Raw genomic sequence first — 14,999 nt, forward strand, 5'->3', positions numbered from 1 at the left:
TAAATGTATTTTGTCTCTGAAACTTTTCTCTCTTCGCCTATCAACTACTTCAATGCATTGTTTATTTGACGTGAGTTCGATTCTGTACATTGCTAATACTTTTTCTCCATGATAATCTACGTTTTTGCATTGTATGACGGTACTTGATGAGCATTTTATTTCACATTATTTATGATAAATATTATAAAATTCACACTGAGTCTGTTGATTATTTAGTAGTTATTGATAGGTACATATTGTTGCTATAAACCTCTCAACACCAAAAAGGTTCATCACCACAGTTATATACATATTGAAAGGAGAATTTGCAGGTTTTATTGTGTATTTGGTAAGTTCGGTATAAACCTGCATCACACTGAACCCCAGCGTGAAAGGATTAGTTGGGTAGTATAATCAGGCCTTTGTTTGTGAAAATGTATTGATCCCTGATCGCTGTATCAACTACCTCGGGACGAAGCAGCTAGGCTAAATGTAGTCCCTGGTAGGGAGCTAGGCCCATAAGGTCCAATTCACTTCTTTGGGTTTCATCCAGCCATCTAGTTACCCATGGCATTTGCGCCACCAAATTATACAGCTCGAAGTCCGGTGCCCCCAGGCCTCCATCGCCTGCCAGACATATCAGGACCTCAAGGGACACTCTGTGGTGGTCACCCTCACAAATTAGCTTACAGAGCAGGACATCAATTTGTTTGAACCACACAAGTGGGGGAGCATCACCATTTTGGAAATTGATACTCGAGCCATAAGTGGTAATCGCATGGATCTCCAAAAAGTGACACCCTCAGGTTTTCCTCACATAGATCGTCTAAGCTATGGTACAACTGAATACCCATGTGTTTAAAGGTTGTGGGTGACCATATAAGTCCCAGAGGGAGGTCTGGTGGTTGGGGAGCTCCCGTAGTACAGGGGATTATACATGTTTTGGTTAGGCATGGGCAGAGTTCACCGCAAAGTGATAAAAAAAACTCAGCCGCACTATGGGGAGTTCCGAAAATGGTGGAGAGCAATAGGTCATGCCATTTGTGCTTCTATTTAGAGCCGGTTGTTCGTCCTGTGCTGGAAAATTAGTGCAAACTGCATTATGTGCTGCGTAGGAGGCTGTTAGTTCTTTCTGGGGCTCTAGTAGATTTTCTACTTGAGAAGAAACTTCTTCCTCAATACGAACGGGTGGTTTCTCAACGCGAGCCGTCGTGACCATCCGCAACAACCTACTTTGAGAAATCTTGCTGGGAAGTACTCTAGTGTTGGATTTTCCTAACTCGCAACTTATCGTTGGTGAACACGAGTGAGGCAAAACTCTGCTCCGCTTTGTGGAGTGGAGTTTTTCGCAACTCCACATGCTCTGCAGATTGCAGAAAACTCTGCAAACTTCACAAACAAAGTGGAGTTCGCCACCCAGGCCTCTATTTGGCGCAATTGACTAGTAAGCCTGATAGCATCCCGAATTCCACAAGGCGGCAGTTCACACCGCGTTTCCCAATTGGGCAGTCGGACAAGTATAGAAAGAGGTCATCCGCATAAAGCAAGATAATATGTTCATGGTCATCTACAGTTATACCATTACCTCTTCCCTCCATCCGAAACAGTTCTGCCAGGAGCTCAATAGTCAGGGAGAAGAGTAGGGGAGATAGAGCAGCTCTGAATATGTAATACATGGTGGAGATCATGGAGCCAGTCTTAATTCAGGCCGTTGGTCCAGAATCCATACTAATATAATAAAGAGAGAGCCCAAACCTTTGAGGCGGGTAATCCCAGGAACCACAGCACCAATCACAACACCCAGTACAGCGTTGGAAAGGGCAGTTGCAGCAGAAAGACATAGGCTATACAGACGCCCACCATATACATTTAAAAGGTAAAAGAACCGTGCCAGCAAAGTAGTCCCTTGTGGGCGTGTCTGCATTGTGCTGTGGGCGTGTGCTGTGGGCGTGACAAACGCTGGGGGCGTGTGGTACATTCCGCCTTCATGCCATGTCTCATATCGTGTGCTGTGGGCGTGTGCGGGGCGTGGAGCGGTGTGCCCAATATTTCATTGTTTTTCCTTCCCAGGTTCTGTACATTCCAGCTCCGGGTGTCCACCCTGCTCCCTTTAAATACCCCTGTACCCCATAATCATAACCCACCCTTACTCATTAAAATACCCCAACACCCTTAAACACTAACCCATCTTAACCCTATAAATATACCCTGTACCCCAAAACCCAAACCTATCCCTAAACCCTAAAAATACCCCGGTACCCCAAAACCCAAACCTAGCCCTGAACCCTATAAATACCCCTGTACCTCATAACCCAAACCTACCCCTGAACCATAAAATACCCCTGTACCCCAAAACCCAAACCTAGCCCTGAACCCTAAAAATACCCCTGTACCCCAAAACTTAAACCTAACCCTGAACCCTTAAAATACCCCTGTACCCGAAAACCCAAAGCTACCCCTGAACCCTAAAAATACCCCTCTATGCGTGGTAAAAGCATATAAATTGTAATGCCATGCGTTATAATGGCATTGCAGAGTCATGGTACTTTCGTAATGAAAGTATGCAGAGTGATGGTATGCGGAAAGAAAGTTGCTGAATAATGGGTGTTTACCCTCCCCTGGTAAGTACATTGGTGGCACGGCGGCCCACATCTCCAGCAACATACTCATATTTTTTCACCACCGATTTGAAAAATGCACAGGTCTCTCTCATTGATGGCCAGCACCGACATACACTTTTAGACACACCTCCCGCCACAAGTTCTAGAATTGCTAACTTTAGAGCTGGGGAGCTACGTTCGAATCACGGCATCAGCTCAACATCCTGTGATTCCAGGCAAATCGCTTTGTCTCCCCGTGCCTACCACAAATGAATGTGTTCTTCTGTAATGTAAATTGTGCTCATGCCATGCTGTCGAGTTCGCGCTATATAATATTGCAAGGAAAAATAAAGTAGGGAAACTCGAGTTCACAAACTACTGAACGCGCACTCTTAAATGCGTCAGCAGCGCACTGTGAATCGGAGCGTTTCACAGGCCTGTAATAGATAAGAAAGGCTATCAAAACGAAATCCTACAAAACAATATACTACTGGCCGGCAGCAATTCATACCCAGACAACGTTGGGACGAGCTGCTAGTAAAGTATAAAGTAGGGTAACCCATTAAATCCAGTCCTCTCCCATTCCCATCCTACCCATGACCTTCAATAGGAAGTCCCACCGTATCAAGTCAAAGGCCTTCTCAAGGTCCACAGACATGAGCATCGCTGCTGGCAATGACTGTACCTCTGAGTGGTAAGAACATGGTACAACTTCTGAAGATGAGGGAGGTACTACGGTTTGGTATGAATCAGTTTTGCCCTCTTTAGACCCGAACACGCGTATGGGGAGAGGTCTACATGCCAACATTTTACTTATTATCATGAAGTCCATGTTGAGCATGTGCAGTGGGTGAAACGTGCAGGTGGGAGCACCAAGACTTTGTTTTTGGGGTGGGGAGGTCACAGTTGGACTTCTCATGGAATTGGGTGGACGGCCTGCCTTCATGGATTAGACATAGAGTGCCTCCAGTTTTAGGGCTAGTGCACCTGTGAAAGTAGAGTAAAACTCCCCAGGGAGCAATTTGGGGCCCGGAGTCTTGCCAGTTGCTATTTCCTTAATGGTTTTTCATATTTCTTGGACTGTTACCTGTCTCCCAATATTCTCCTGTGCCCTGTGTAATAGTATTGGGAGTGGCAGAGGGTCCAGGAACCTATCTTTCAAGATTTATGACAGTGCCTCAGTGCAACAATAGAGAGCCTTCTAGTATTTGCGAAACTCATCATTGATGGCCCCCTGGGAAAAGACATGTGCAACAGTATTACAAGAGTTTTATGCTTTGGGGAAAATATACCTGTGTTCGCTATATGTTCAAACTATTCCACTCATTCTCTGTCACTCACAACCTCTGCATTCTTTGGAAGTGAGACCATATATTCCTAACAGATAATCCTGATAACAACTACTATATATAAAAGTACAAATCAATTTATTCATAAAACCCATTAGGGTACACAATTAAAAATTGGAGACAATTTTGCAAAATTATAATTAATGTTATACATAGAATTATGACAAAAACATATTAACAAATTCTATTTGTATACTTAAAATCACATACTATAAAAAAGAAAGAAAAAGAGAGTACAAATCACAAGATAGCAAACACTATGTCATAAGTAGTGTACACATTCGTAGGAAAAAACTTTGCGGGCTAGAACTTGGTATTGTTTAACTCATAAAGTGGTCTAGCCACTTGACAAATTGTGTACTCTTTAACTTGCCGTCAACGCATTTCGATGGACATCATCATCTTTCTCAAGACACAAAGACTTATAGTACTCTCAGAACTAATTATAATACACGTATGATGAATTAAAAGCCTTAGGATTAGTCTACAATTGACTAGACATGGTTGACTGTCTTTAAAACTCTCCTGCTGGATATTCACAGGTCAGGCTGATTTTATTTTGGCCTGGTGGTGAAGGGAAAAATGGAGGACTCTTCCAATTAGAGAAATTCCGTATCAGGGCGTCGCTCGATCGCCCACTTATCACATATAAAATATCTGGGCAAATGTTTGACCCTGGAAATGTCCAAACTAGTTAGCCTCCTTAAAAAACGTATGTTTATCGTTGGCCACTTTTCCACATCGGGAAATGTGCTGATTCAGGATACCTTGTAATTATTAGGGTTTAGTAAGTTGCACGCTCCTACTTGAAATCGTCTACGTCTTCTCTTACCTGGTAAAATGACATGTGCCCCTGTAGCAGATGTTAGGTGTGTAACGGGTGTGCCTGTTAGTTCAGGGAGAATGAGCCACACCAGTAGCCTCCCAGATTTAACCTCTTCGTCGTGGGCTCTGGCTATGTAGTTTTCATAATTGTGGGATTTCAATTGTTCTAGGACAGTATTGTAGCATTCTTTTGCTTCAAATAGCTGTCAATGAGTATCGGGGAACTGTCCCAGGCGATTGTCCAGTGTATGAAGAGTGACATCTAGCATGTGTAGTTATTCATTAAATTAAGTTCTCTACAAATACATACTGACTGGCCCATGCAGTGGCCATAATCTATAGCCTTGAAGGCCTCCCATTCTTTAAAGGCAGACCACGCTGAGCCTTGATTGTTAGTGAAATACTCTGCAACAGCAGTGTGAAGTGATTCCCTATAGCAGGCGTCCTCTACTGCCACCAGTTGGAGTCACCACAAAGGAATCACCGGCCTAAAATCTATCGGTAGAAACCTTAGAAGTAGGGGACTGTAGGCAGAGAGGATTTGTCCCAGATATTCAGTAAAGGTCTCATATTGGCTCAACCTCTCCAAGCGCAAGAATTTGTCCAGTCTAGTTGGAGGAGAAAAATGTGGGAATAGTAAGAGTAGTTTTGTTCTATACCGTGTTGAGTGTGCGAAATGTCTGTCAAATCCCAGTGTTGTAACCACAATTGGAAGCTTCCCACTAAACTATGAACTGGTGCTCCGGGTAGTGGGTGTGGAGTGATCCAGGAGTACATCTGTGACACAATTAAAGTCCCCACCCACGAATTGTCCCAAAGTAGCTGATAGTGAATGGAGGAATGCAAACTGGTCTTGGTTACGTGCGTAGATACTCCCAAATGTCACATCTTTTTCCAGTATCCTGCCCTTTACCAGGACATACCACCCCCCTTATCAACTAATGATTGTATAATATCAAAAGGGGTCCCAGCTACCACCCAAACCTGTTCCCCCCTCGCATAGGCAGAGTAAGAGCTGGCATATATTTGGCCATGCCACCTATGAAGTAGGCGTTCCACCTCTACCCTGTGAGATGGGTCTCCTGTAACATGGCAATGTGTACTCCTTTGCTTCTAAGTTCTCTATATATATTGTGTTGCTTAGCTGCAGATCCCATCCCCTGGACCTTCCAAGTCATACAGGTAAAACCTGAGTTTCTATTAGCCATTTAATAAGGATTGCCATTAATGTCAACCAGACATTTCCAAGCCAACCCCAAATCCACATTTCCCAGTCATCCAGACCATGCCCCCACGAGACAAACAATAACAGGTGCCCCAAAAGGAAACTCTCCATTCCCAGGACAGAAAAGCAATGCTCTCCACCCAAACTTATCAATTCAATAACCAAAGTCATTAGTGAGACTTCAACAGATTTCTGGTATTCAAGGTCTTTTCCTGGGCCTACGTCTACGCCGCAGGCCCGCCGAGGTCGACCCCGTCCTGGAAGCAACCAGCCAATCCAGGCCGCCTGAGGTTCCTCACAGAAGTAGATTTTACTGTCCAATAGAATCTTCAGTTTGGCTGGGGACATTAGAGAGTATTGCAGGCCTTCTCCTCTCAGTGCATGTTTCACTTCTATGAAGGGGGCTTGCCTGTCAGGGTACTGGATTGTCTGACCCTTGGCTCCCCCATGTCCATCAGGCATATCTTTGGGGTATGTGATATCTACAACGGAGTCTGTCAAGAGTGAGGGGGTCTTTCAAGTGAGCTAAATGGCAGTCAGCGACATCTCCCTGCCCTCAGGTAGTTCATAGTGAAGCACCGATGTGTGCACTGGATGCGCAGATTTGATATCCGTGACTCACTCAGTAGAGCCGGATGACAGTCCCCACGATTGAAGCACGGGCTTGTTTTCTTTTATTCTTCTGGACCTTTTGGACAAACGCAAGAAAATTATCATTCGTATTATGAACTGCACTTACCTTCAGGTTGTAGCATGTTCTCTGATAGTAGGAGCCCACGGGCCCAACCTTCCTTTATTGATTCTCACTCATGGTGGCTTACCGGTGCCCCTCCCCACCCTACTTCACGTTCTAGTCCTGAAGAAGACCCCATAGTAAGGTGGAACTCAACCTACACCATTCGGGGGTCGAAATTTCGACTTTTACTTCTACACCTACCCATGAACAACAGATTATTGTTACTGTGTTTTATCATATGGGATAGGTCTACAAATGTTGTATATGTGGCTCTAAAAACATGCTTATGTGATGTCAACTATTCATTTTTTGTGACCACATTTGACCTTTGAAACTTTTCACTTAACCACAATCCTCACAAACCACTTACCTACACAACCACTTCCCACGCCTTTCTCTGGGCACATTGTTTACTATATATATTGAATACGTTTTTACATAAAATGTACTTGGTTGAGGATGTGAATAAATAACATCACTCATAAAAATTGTGTAATTAGTTTTACAAAGAACGGCTTAAAGTATTCCTGTGTTCATTAAGAAGAACACTTAACAGGACCTCTTTCCCTGTAACATTGAATACCCAGGTCCCAGTACCATTGGGGTAACACTTCTATGTAATGAGATTTGATATCTAGGCGCCTTATAGAGGAATTGCATTATACCTCTCTATTGCCACAAGGTACCCCGTACACAGTAACTGCACTGAATGACTGTGTCAGTGGGGGTGCTGGTGGGGGTACAACTGAATGAAGTTATTGGACCCTTGAGATATATTAACTACTCACTGTTTTTGGGTTTTCCACACTGCCCCTCACTCAATCTTTTGCTCACTGGCATCCCCTACTCAAACACCTCAGCTCCTCTCCACCTACACTTTTTGGGTGGGGTGTTGTAGCGCACATCTGGGACCTTGCGGTCCCGATGTGAGGAGGGAGCCCAATGATGAAGCATGTCATCCTCGGATGAGTGCAGGTTCTCGTCCTTATAAAGGATTACTTTTTTCTTTTTCTGACTGCTTTGATACAGGACCCTCATTTTAAAGGTAACATATCTTTTGTGTGTTTCAGTTGTTTAGCAGATGCCTGGGATGGCTGCTGTCTGTTTCAGCCAGGGTAGGCAATGTATTTGGCACTGTCTCTCTCTGTCCAGGCTCCCCGGTTCACTGGGGTCTTTTACAGGTGCGTGGGGTAATCTCCCAGGGCAGGAAAGCCCAGCGCAGAGTCTTGGGGGGTTCATTGTTACTCTGGCAAAGAGGTGAGCCCAGAGGCCATAGCGCTCTGAAATCATCTCACTTGTCTCAGGGTCATCTCCTGACACACCGAGTGGGGTGATATATCTTAGGGGTCGGGTGAGCCCCTGGTGTGCCAGCTGAAATAGGATAAATGTGAGGGTCTTTGGCTTGCTGGCCACGCCCCAAGATAATTCCAACGTGGCTACTTTTCAATAGGTTTTTTACCCCTCTCTGTAGTTCTAGTTTTCCTTTCCTTAAATTGATTTAGAACATTTTGGTTTGTGGTGCTGTACCTTATTTTCTTATGTGATTCACTATATATTGCGGCTCCACACCAATAAACCAGCATAAATGGCTTTCAGGTGTATATCTTGACTCTCTGATCTTCTGTGGCATTGTAGAGGTATATTGCTGAGTTCACATATTACATCACAATTACATATGTCAATAAAAAAGAAATCACATGATTCAATGCCTTATAATTAGTGTATTTTTCATGTAGTATTGCATGTGGTAACACAAAGCTTCTCATTAAGTTTAAGTGCCTCTCTATAGACATATTTCATTCTCTTCGGAACTGAATCACATCTGCTGTTTTTGATTTTATTCCAAGACAGGAGGCTAGCATTATGCATATAACTTGTATTCACTCCTTCTGAGCAAACCATTAAAAGCTTCCAATTAGAATGTAACAATATCACAATGGTAAAAAATAATGTTCAGTCCCATATAAACAGTGTCAAGTCAAGTCAAGTCATAGAATTTATATAGCGCACTACATACCCAGAGGGTTTCAAGGCGCTTAGGAAGGGGAGGAGGATTACTTGTCAAATATCCACGTTTTACCTCCTTTTCCTCCTCTTTTGTTTGCTGCTTCTGAGCAGATAAGTATATGATAATATTATTTTATTTGGTGTATATTGCAGTGTTTGTGAGGTATTTATGAGAATGTTAGTTACAATAATGCCCAATTTATAAGTATTAGATATGGTATATGGTGATAAGTGTAATGTTTCTTTAGTAATACGAGAGAAAATATACTTACCGACATTGTAAGTTTAAACTCTGACTGCCGTATTACAGTGATGGCTGTCAGAGTTGAAACTGGCCAGGGAATCCGACTCGGTTCCGATGGGTTCACGGAGCAAGTCGACCAGTCGAAAAGGCCTCATAATCCCTTAAGGACGCCGTTTCTACCATCAGGATTATGATGTCACTTTCCGACAGCAGTCCCATGTCGGACTTTCGGACATGGAACTGCTGTCAGAAAGTGTCTTTGGGGGTCCCTAGCAGGGCCCACTTCCCCCGGGCTCTCCGCATGTGGCCACTGTTAGATGCCTGCCACACGGTGCAGAGATGTTTAAAAACTTCAATTTTTCAATGGGAGCTAGTGCTACAGGCGATTTCGGCCTACCGCACAAGCTCCCATTGAAAAGTGGAAGCTTGCGAATGCACCATGTTCAGTCGCATCCTAATTGCGGTGTCGGAACTGCTAACCTGAGGTCGATTGGTTCCCCATCTGCAGCGATGCCGGTCGAAGGCAAATCCGACAGACATCGTAATCAGGGCCTAAGTATCACATTGGAAGTTAAGCAGCAAGGTTTGGTTTAAACTTGTTGATAGTAGTTAATTTACTGATCAGAGTTTACAGAAAGGCAGAGAATGCATAATTAGCTTTACTTGTGGTGTCACGCTCAAGCGCAGACCGTTATTGGCGTGCAAAGGCAAGCGTACTTTGGAGCATGAGGGTTCATAGATTCTTGGCCGCGCATGAGGACCTTGTACTGGTTCGGCGCATGAAGTGAGGCTGAGGGACAGCTGTGTATGGGAGTGAGCATCACAACGTCACGTCTGACATAGGCCCCTGTAAAAGACAAAAGTAATAATTGGAATCAAGCAGGACAGCAAAGAAACTACACATTTATAGGGGAGAGTTTGACAGAAATAACAACTTCCAACCCTCCCTTTGCCCTACCGGCAGGCGAAGGGATTGGGGATTACCGTTTTACAATAAAAATGAAAACATTATTACAAAAGTCACTCATCATCCAAGACTCTTAGAGGAAAATTATATCAAAACTCTTTAAGAACAAAAGTCTGTGGACCTCATGGTAAGTAATCTCCTATATTTTGGTAGGTGTTCAGATAACACAATATCGAGTTGGAAATATTGTGATACAGAATAAATGTGAGCAAGAATTTCGTGGACAAGAATATCAATTTAAAGGTAAGTGATATCGATGTTAAAAATGTGTTAATAATATCGTTTTTTTATTATTTTTGTGTATCTTAATATATATATACCTATTTTAAAGAAACGCGGTTCTGACCCTGCGGTCCTAGGTAACTACTGACCTATCTCCCTCCTCCCCTATCTGGGGAAGGTCTTGGAGACTTACGTCACTCGTTGCCTGAGCACCTTCATCGAGGAAACTCATTTCCTTGACGACCAAAAGGCAGGTTTCAGACCGGCCCACTCCACGGAGGCAGTGGTGGTAGCGGTTATGGATACACTAAGACAGGGGGCTGATAAGAACTTGGCCCAGGCTCTGGTGCTATTAGATCTCTTGGCCGCCTTTGACACGGTCGATCATGACATCCTGATCGACCGTGTCAGAAATACTGGCATCTCGGGCCCGGCCCTATCTTGGATTGTGTCCTTCCTTCAACGCCGCTCCCAATCGGTACAATTGTCCACCTTCTCTGCTCCCCAAATCTCACTTTCCTGCAGTGTTCCCCAGGGTTCTGCCTTGTCCCCTCTTTTGTTTAATCTTTATATGCAGCCCCTTCTAGTTTCTCTTCGTCACTCCTCTGTTACCATCTTTAACTATGCAGATGATCTGCAACTCATCTTTCCCATCGACCCCTCCCCTCTCTCTTTCTCCAATTTCCAATCCACTATGCTCACCATCTACGAGTGGATGAACTTCAGTCAACTGAAGCTCAACCCTAGCAAGACAGAGCTGGTTTTGATCGGTGGGCTTTCGCACCCTTGGACTCCTAACTTCTGGCCCCCTGCCCTCGGTCCCTCTCCCTGTCCAGTTAACTCCGTGAAGAGCCTAGGAGTCATTATTTCGATGCGGCCGCATATCAACGCTGTCACCTCGGCCTGCTTCTATCATCTTTGCAGAATCGGGAAGATCCGAAGGTTCCTATCACCAGAGGCTCTTACCCTTGTCATCATGGCCCTGGTCACCTCACGTTTAGACTATGCCAACTGTCTATACGTGGGGATTCCTGCATACCATCTTCACCGACTTCAACTGGTGCAAAACCAAGCAGCCAGACTAATTTTTCAGCAGCCCAAATACCAACACGTTACGCCGATGCTGAAAACTTTACACTGGCTCCCGGTTGCGCAACGTTGCATCTTCAAAATGGGATGCACCATTTTCAAATCTCTATCTGCCTTTGCCCCCGCCTTTATTTCTCTCAGCCTTCACCCCCACATCCCCTCTCGACACCTCAGATCTTCTGCCCACAACCTCTTGATCACTCCCAGGTTTAAACGTAAGAAGCACGGTGGTGCCTGTTTCTCTTTTCTTGCTCCGTCTACCTGGAACTCTTTTCCCCTCTCAATTCGGCTTACACCTGACTATACTACTTTCCGTAAATTCTTGAAAACTTACCTGTTTCGTCTTGCTCACGGCTAGCTGCTTCTACCCCCCCCTGTGTCCTTCTCCCACTTGTCTCTGAGTGCCAAGAAACCAATTGGTGTATGTGCGCGGTACTAAATACCTTTAACATAAACATAACATAACATATTAATTATATATGTTTTAAAATGTTTGCTTGAATATTGTTATTTTTTGTACATGGGTTGTAAACTAATAGTATTTTTTACATTTAAAGTCATAGAGGCCCATTAGGATGTCGGGCGGATCACCACCGCCATGCGGGCGGTGGCGATCCGCCCGACATCCTGGTCCACCCGCCAACCATTTCCACCCGCCATATTACCATGGCGGGGGGACCGCGGCAGACGGAAAGACCATCCGCGGCTTTTCCACCCCGGTTGCCTTGCGACCGGGCGGAAAAGGTTTAATATGTTGGCGGTGTCTATCAGACACCGCCAGCCATATTAGTATGGGTGAAAACGGATGCGGAAAGGCATGCAGTCTTCACTGCGGGGACCCCCTGCTGGCCCCCATGGTGAAGGCGAGGTGGGGAGTGCACAATGGGGGGTACCTGTGGTACCCCCTGCATTTGCATATGCAATGCGGCAGGCACCGCGCGGTGCTTGCCGCTTTGTGTATGCAAATGCATACATGCATTTTTAGCATTGTGGCGGGCGGTGCTGTGAGCACCACCCGCCACAATGTTAAAACTGCAGGATGCGCCCGCCACTGTTGCGGACGCATCCTAATACCTCCCTCGGGGCCCCCGCCCTTATGGCGGGCAGTCCCTATCACCGATAGGATGGCGGGATGACTAAGTCCGCCCGTCATCCTAATGACCCCTATAATTTTTTGTTATTTTTAATACCATAGGGGGTTGTGGGGTTCATGGGGTAATAGGGTGGGAATTAAATTAATTAAAAATAATTATTAAAATATTAAAATTAATATTAATTATGTAATGGATAATTAATTATGTTAATTGTATCATTAATATATTTTTTGTTAAGTCTTAGGTGTGGGTTGTGGGTTTTTTAATGGTATAGGGTGGGAAGTAAATTAATTATAATTAATTAATAAATATGTTTAAATATTATCCATTATTAAATTGATAATTAGTTATGTTACTTGTCTAATTAATATTTTTTGTTTAGGTGCCGGTTGTGGGTTTTGTAGGGGTAAAGGGAGGGAAGTAAATGAATTATACTTAATTAATGAATATTTTAAAATTAATATCAAGTATTTAATTAATAATTATGTATGTTAATTGTAAAATTCATATTTTTTGTTTTAAAATTTTAGGTGAAGGTTGTGGGTTTTGTAGGGATACAGGGTGGGAAGTATATTAAATATAATTCTTTCATAATAAATTTTTCATTATTAATAATTATTTAAAAAATTATTATTTATGTAAATATTCTAATTATTATTGTTTTAAGTTTGAGATGTGGGTTTTATGTTTTATAGGAGTATAGGGTGGGAAAGTAATTATTTATAATGTATTAGTAATTAATTTGTAATTATGTATAATTAGTTAATTGATATTATTTATGTTCATTATATTTAAAAAAGCATTTTAAGTTAAATTAAACATGCAGGTTTTGGGTTTTGTATGGGTATAGGGTGGGAAATAAATGAATTATAAATATTTGAAAATTATTTATTATTCTAAAAAAAGTATTTAATTGATAATTAATTATGTAAATTGTGTAATATATATATTTTGGGGGGGTTGTGGTTTTTGTATGGGTAAAGGGTGTGTATAAAATTATAATATTTACTAATTATTGGTAATTTTAAATAATCGTTTAAATAAATATTAATTATGTAAATGTGTATTTTAAATATTCTTTAGGTTATATGTGTTAGTTGTATTGGTAGGGGTAAGGGTGCAAAGTTAATTACTCCTGGTTCAATGGATCTCTCATCAATGAGAGGAGATCGCTCCAAAAAGCTGAACGCAACTGGAAACAGCACCCATCAGCAGCCCATCTACATCTCCGTCAGTCCAGAAACGCATACAATAGGAAAATCCACTACTCAAACAAAGGATTCTTTAGAACAGAACTGGAGAACACCAAGAATAGACCACTGCAAGCTATTTGAACTGATCAAACACCAATCTAATAAACTGGCTTAAACATCCAAAGAAACCCCTATAGCGCTAATAACTTGTGAGAAATGTTCCTCCTTCTTCTTTGACAAAACCTCTGCCATAGGGAATAATCTTAAATTGGCAACGCACTCCCTAACCACACTGACTCCACCTACTTTATCTGCGCTGCCTTCTCAGACTTCACCCAAAAACCTAGCGCACTGCTCCAACTTCAAAGTTTACAATGAACATTGTCTCAAAAATTCTGTCTTCCTTAAACCTGAACAATCACTACAACGATCCTCTCCCCTCTAACTGCCTAGCCGCCACATCCCAAGGTGTCATCCCCTCTTGGACTGCAATAATCAACGCATACCTCCTACAGGGAACGATACCAGGACTCGCTTAAAGCCGGCCAAGTCATCCCTATTTTAAAAAAAACCTACGCTGGATCCTGCATCCCCTGACAACTATAGACCTATATCCAACATCCCACTCCTAGCGAAAGTGCTTGAGAAATGCGTGTAACAGCAGATGAGTCAACACATCACCAACTTCCACCTATTCGATGACTTCCAGTCCGGTTTCAGACCTGGTCACAGCAGTGAAACCACCATCCTACACATCTTGGATGATGCCTTACAAGCCCATGACCAAGGCAAAACATGTCTCCTAATCCTCCTTGACCTATCCTAGGCTTTCAGTACGGTAAACCACAAAACACTCCTTGATTGCCTCAAACACAGGATGGGATTGGATGGCACCGATCTCGATCTGTTTAGATCCTTCCTCCAGAATCACTCACAGAGAATCCTAATCAACAGTAACTTAGCTGCTCCCACTCCAATCACGGTTGGAGTTCCCCGAGGATCAACCCTGTCCCCAACCCTCTTCAGCCTTTACCTTGAACCGCTCACAGAGGTGCTTCGTACCGCCAATATTGCCTTCCACATGTATGCCGATGACACACAGATCTACATTAAAATCTCGTCTCCTGAGGATATTTCCTCCATGAATGAGGCCTTGATGCTGACTGTGCATTGGCTCACTTCTAACCAGCTCAAACTTAACGCAAAAAAATTAAATTTCTCCTCATCTCCTCAAATAAAAACAACCCAGACATTCAAGAATGGATCAAGACTATCACAGCGTTAAACTGCCCACCTATCATTGTTGACCAAATCACTGGGAATAACCCTTCACGGAATCTTGAATGTGCGTGGCCATATTAATTCAATGGCCTAATGCACCGAATTTCACCTGAGCTACCTAAGAAACATGAAACCCTTCCTCGACACGCCCGACCTAAAAATGGCTACCAGGCGCTAGTCATTTCCAG

The sequence above is a fragment of the Lissotriton vulgaris genome, chromosome 12 (genome assembly GCF_964263255.1).
Source record: "Lissotriton vulgaris chromosome 12, aLisVul1.2, whole genome shotgun sequence".
Taxonomy (NCBI): domain Eukaryota; kingdom Metazoa; phylum Chordata; class Amphibia; order Caudata; family Salamandridae; genus Lissotriton; species Lissotriton vulgaris.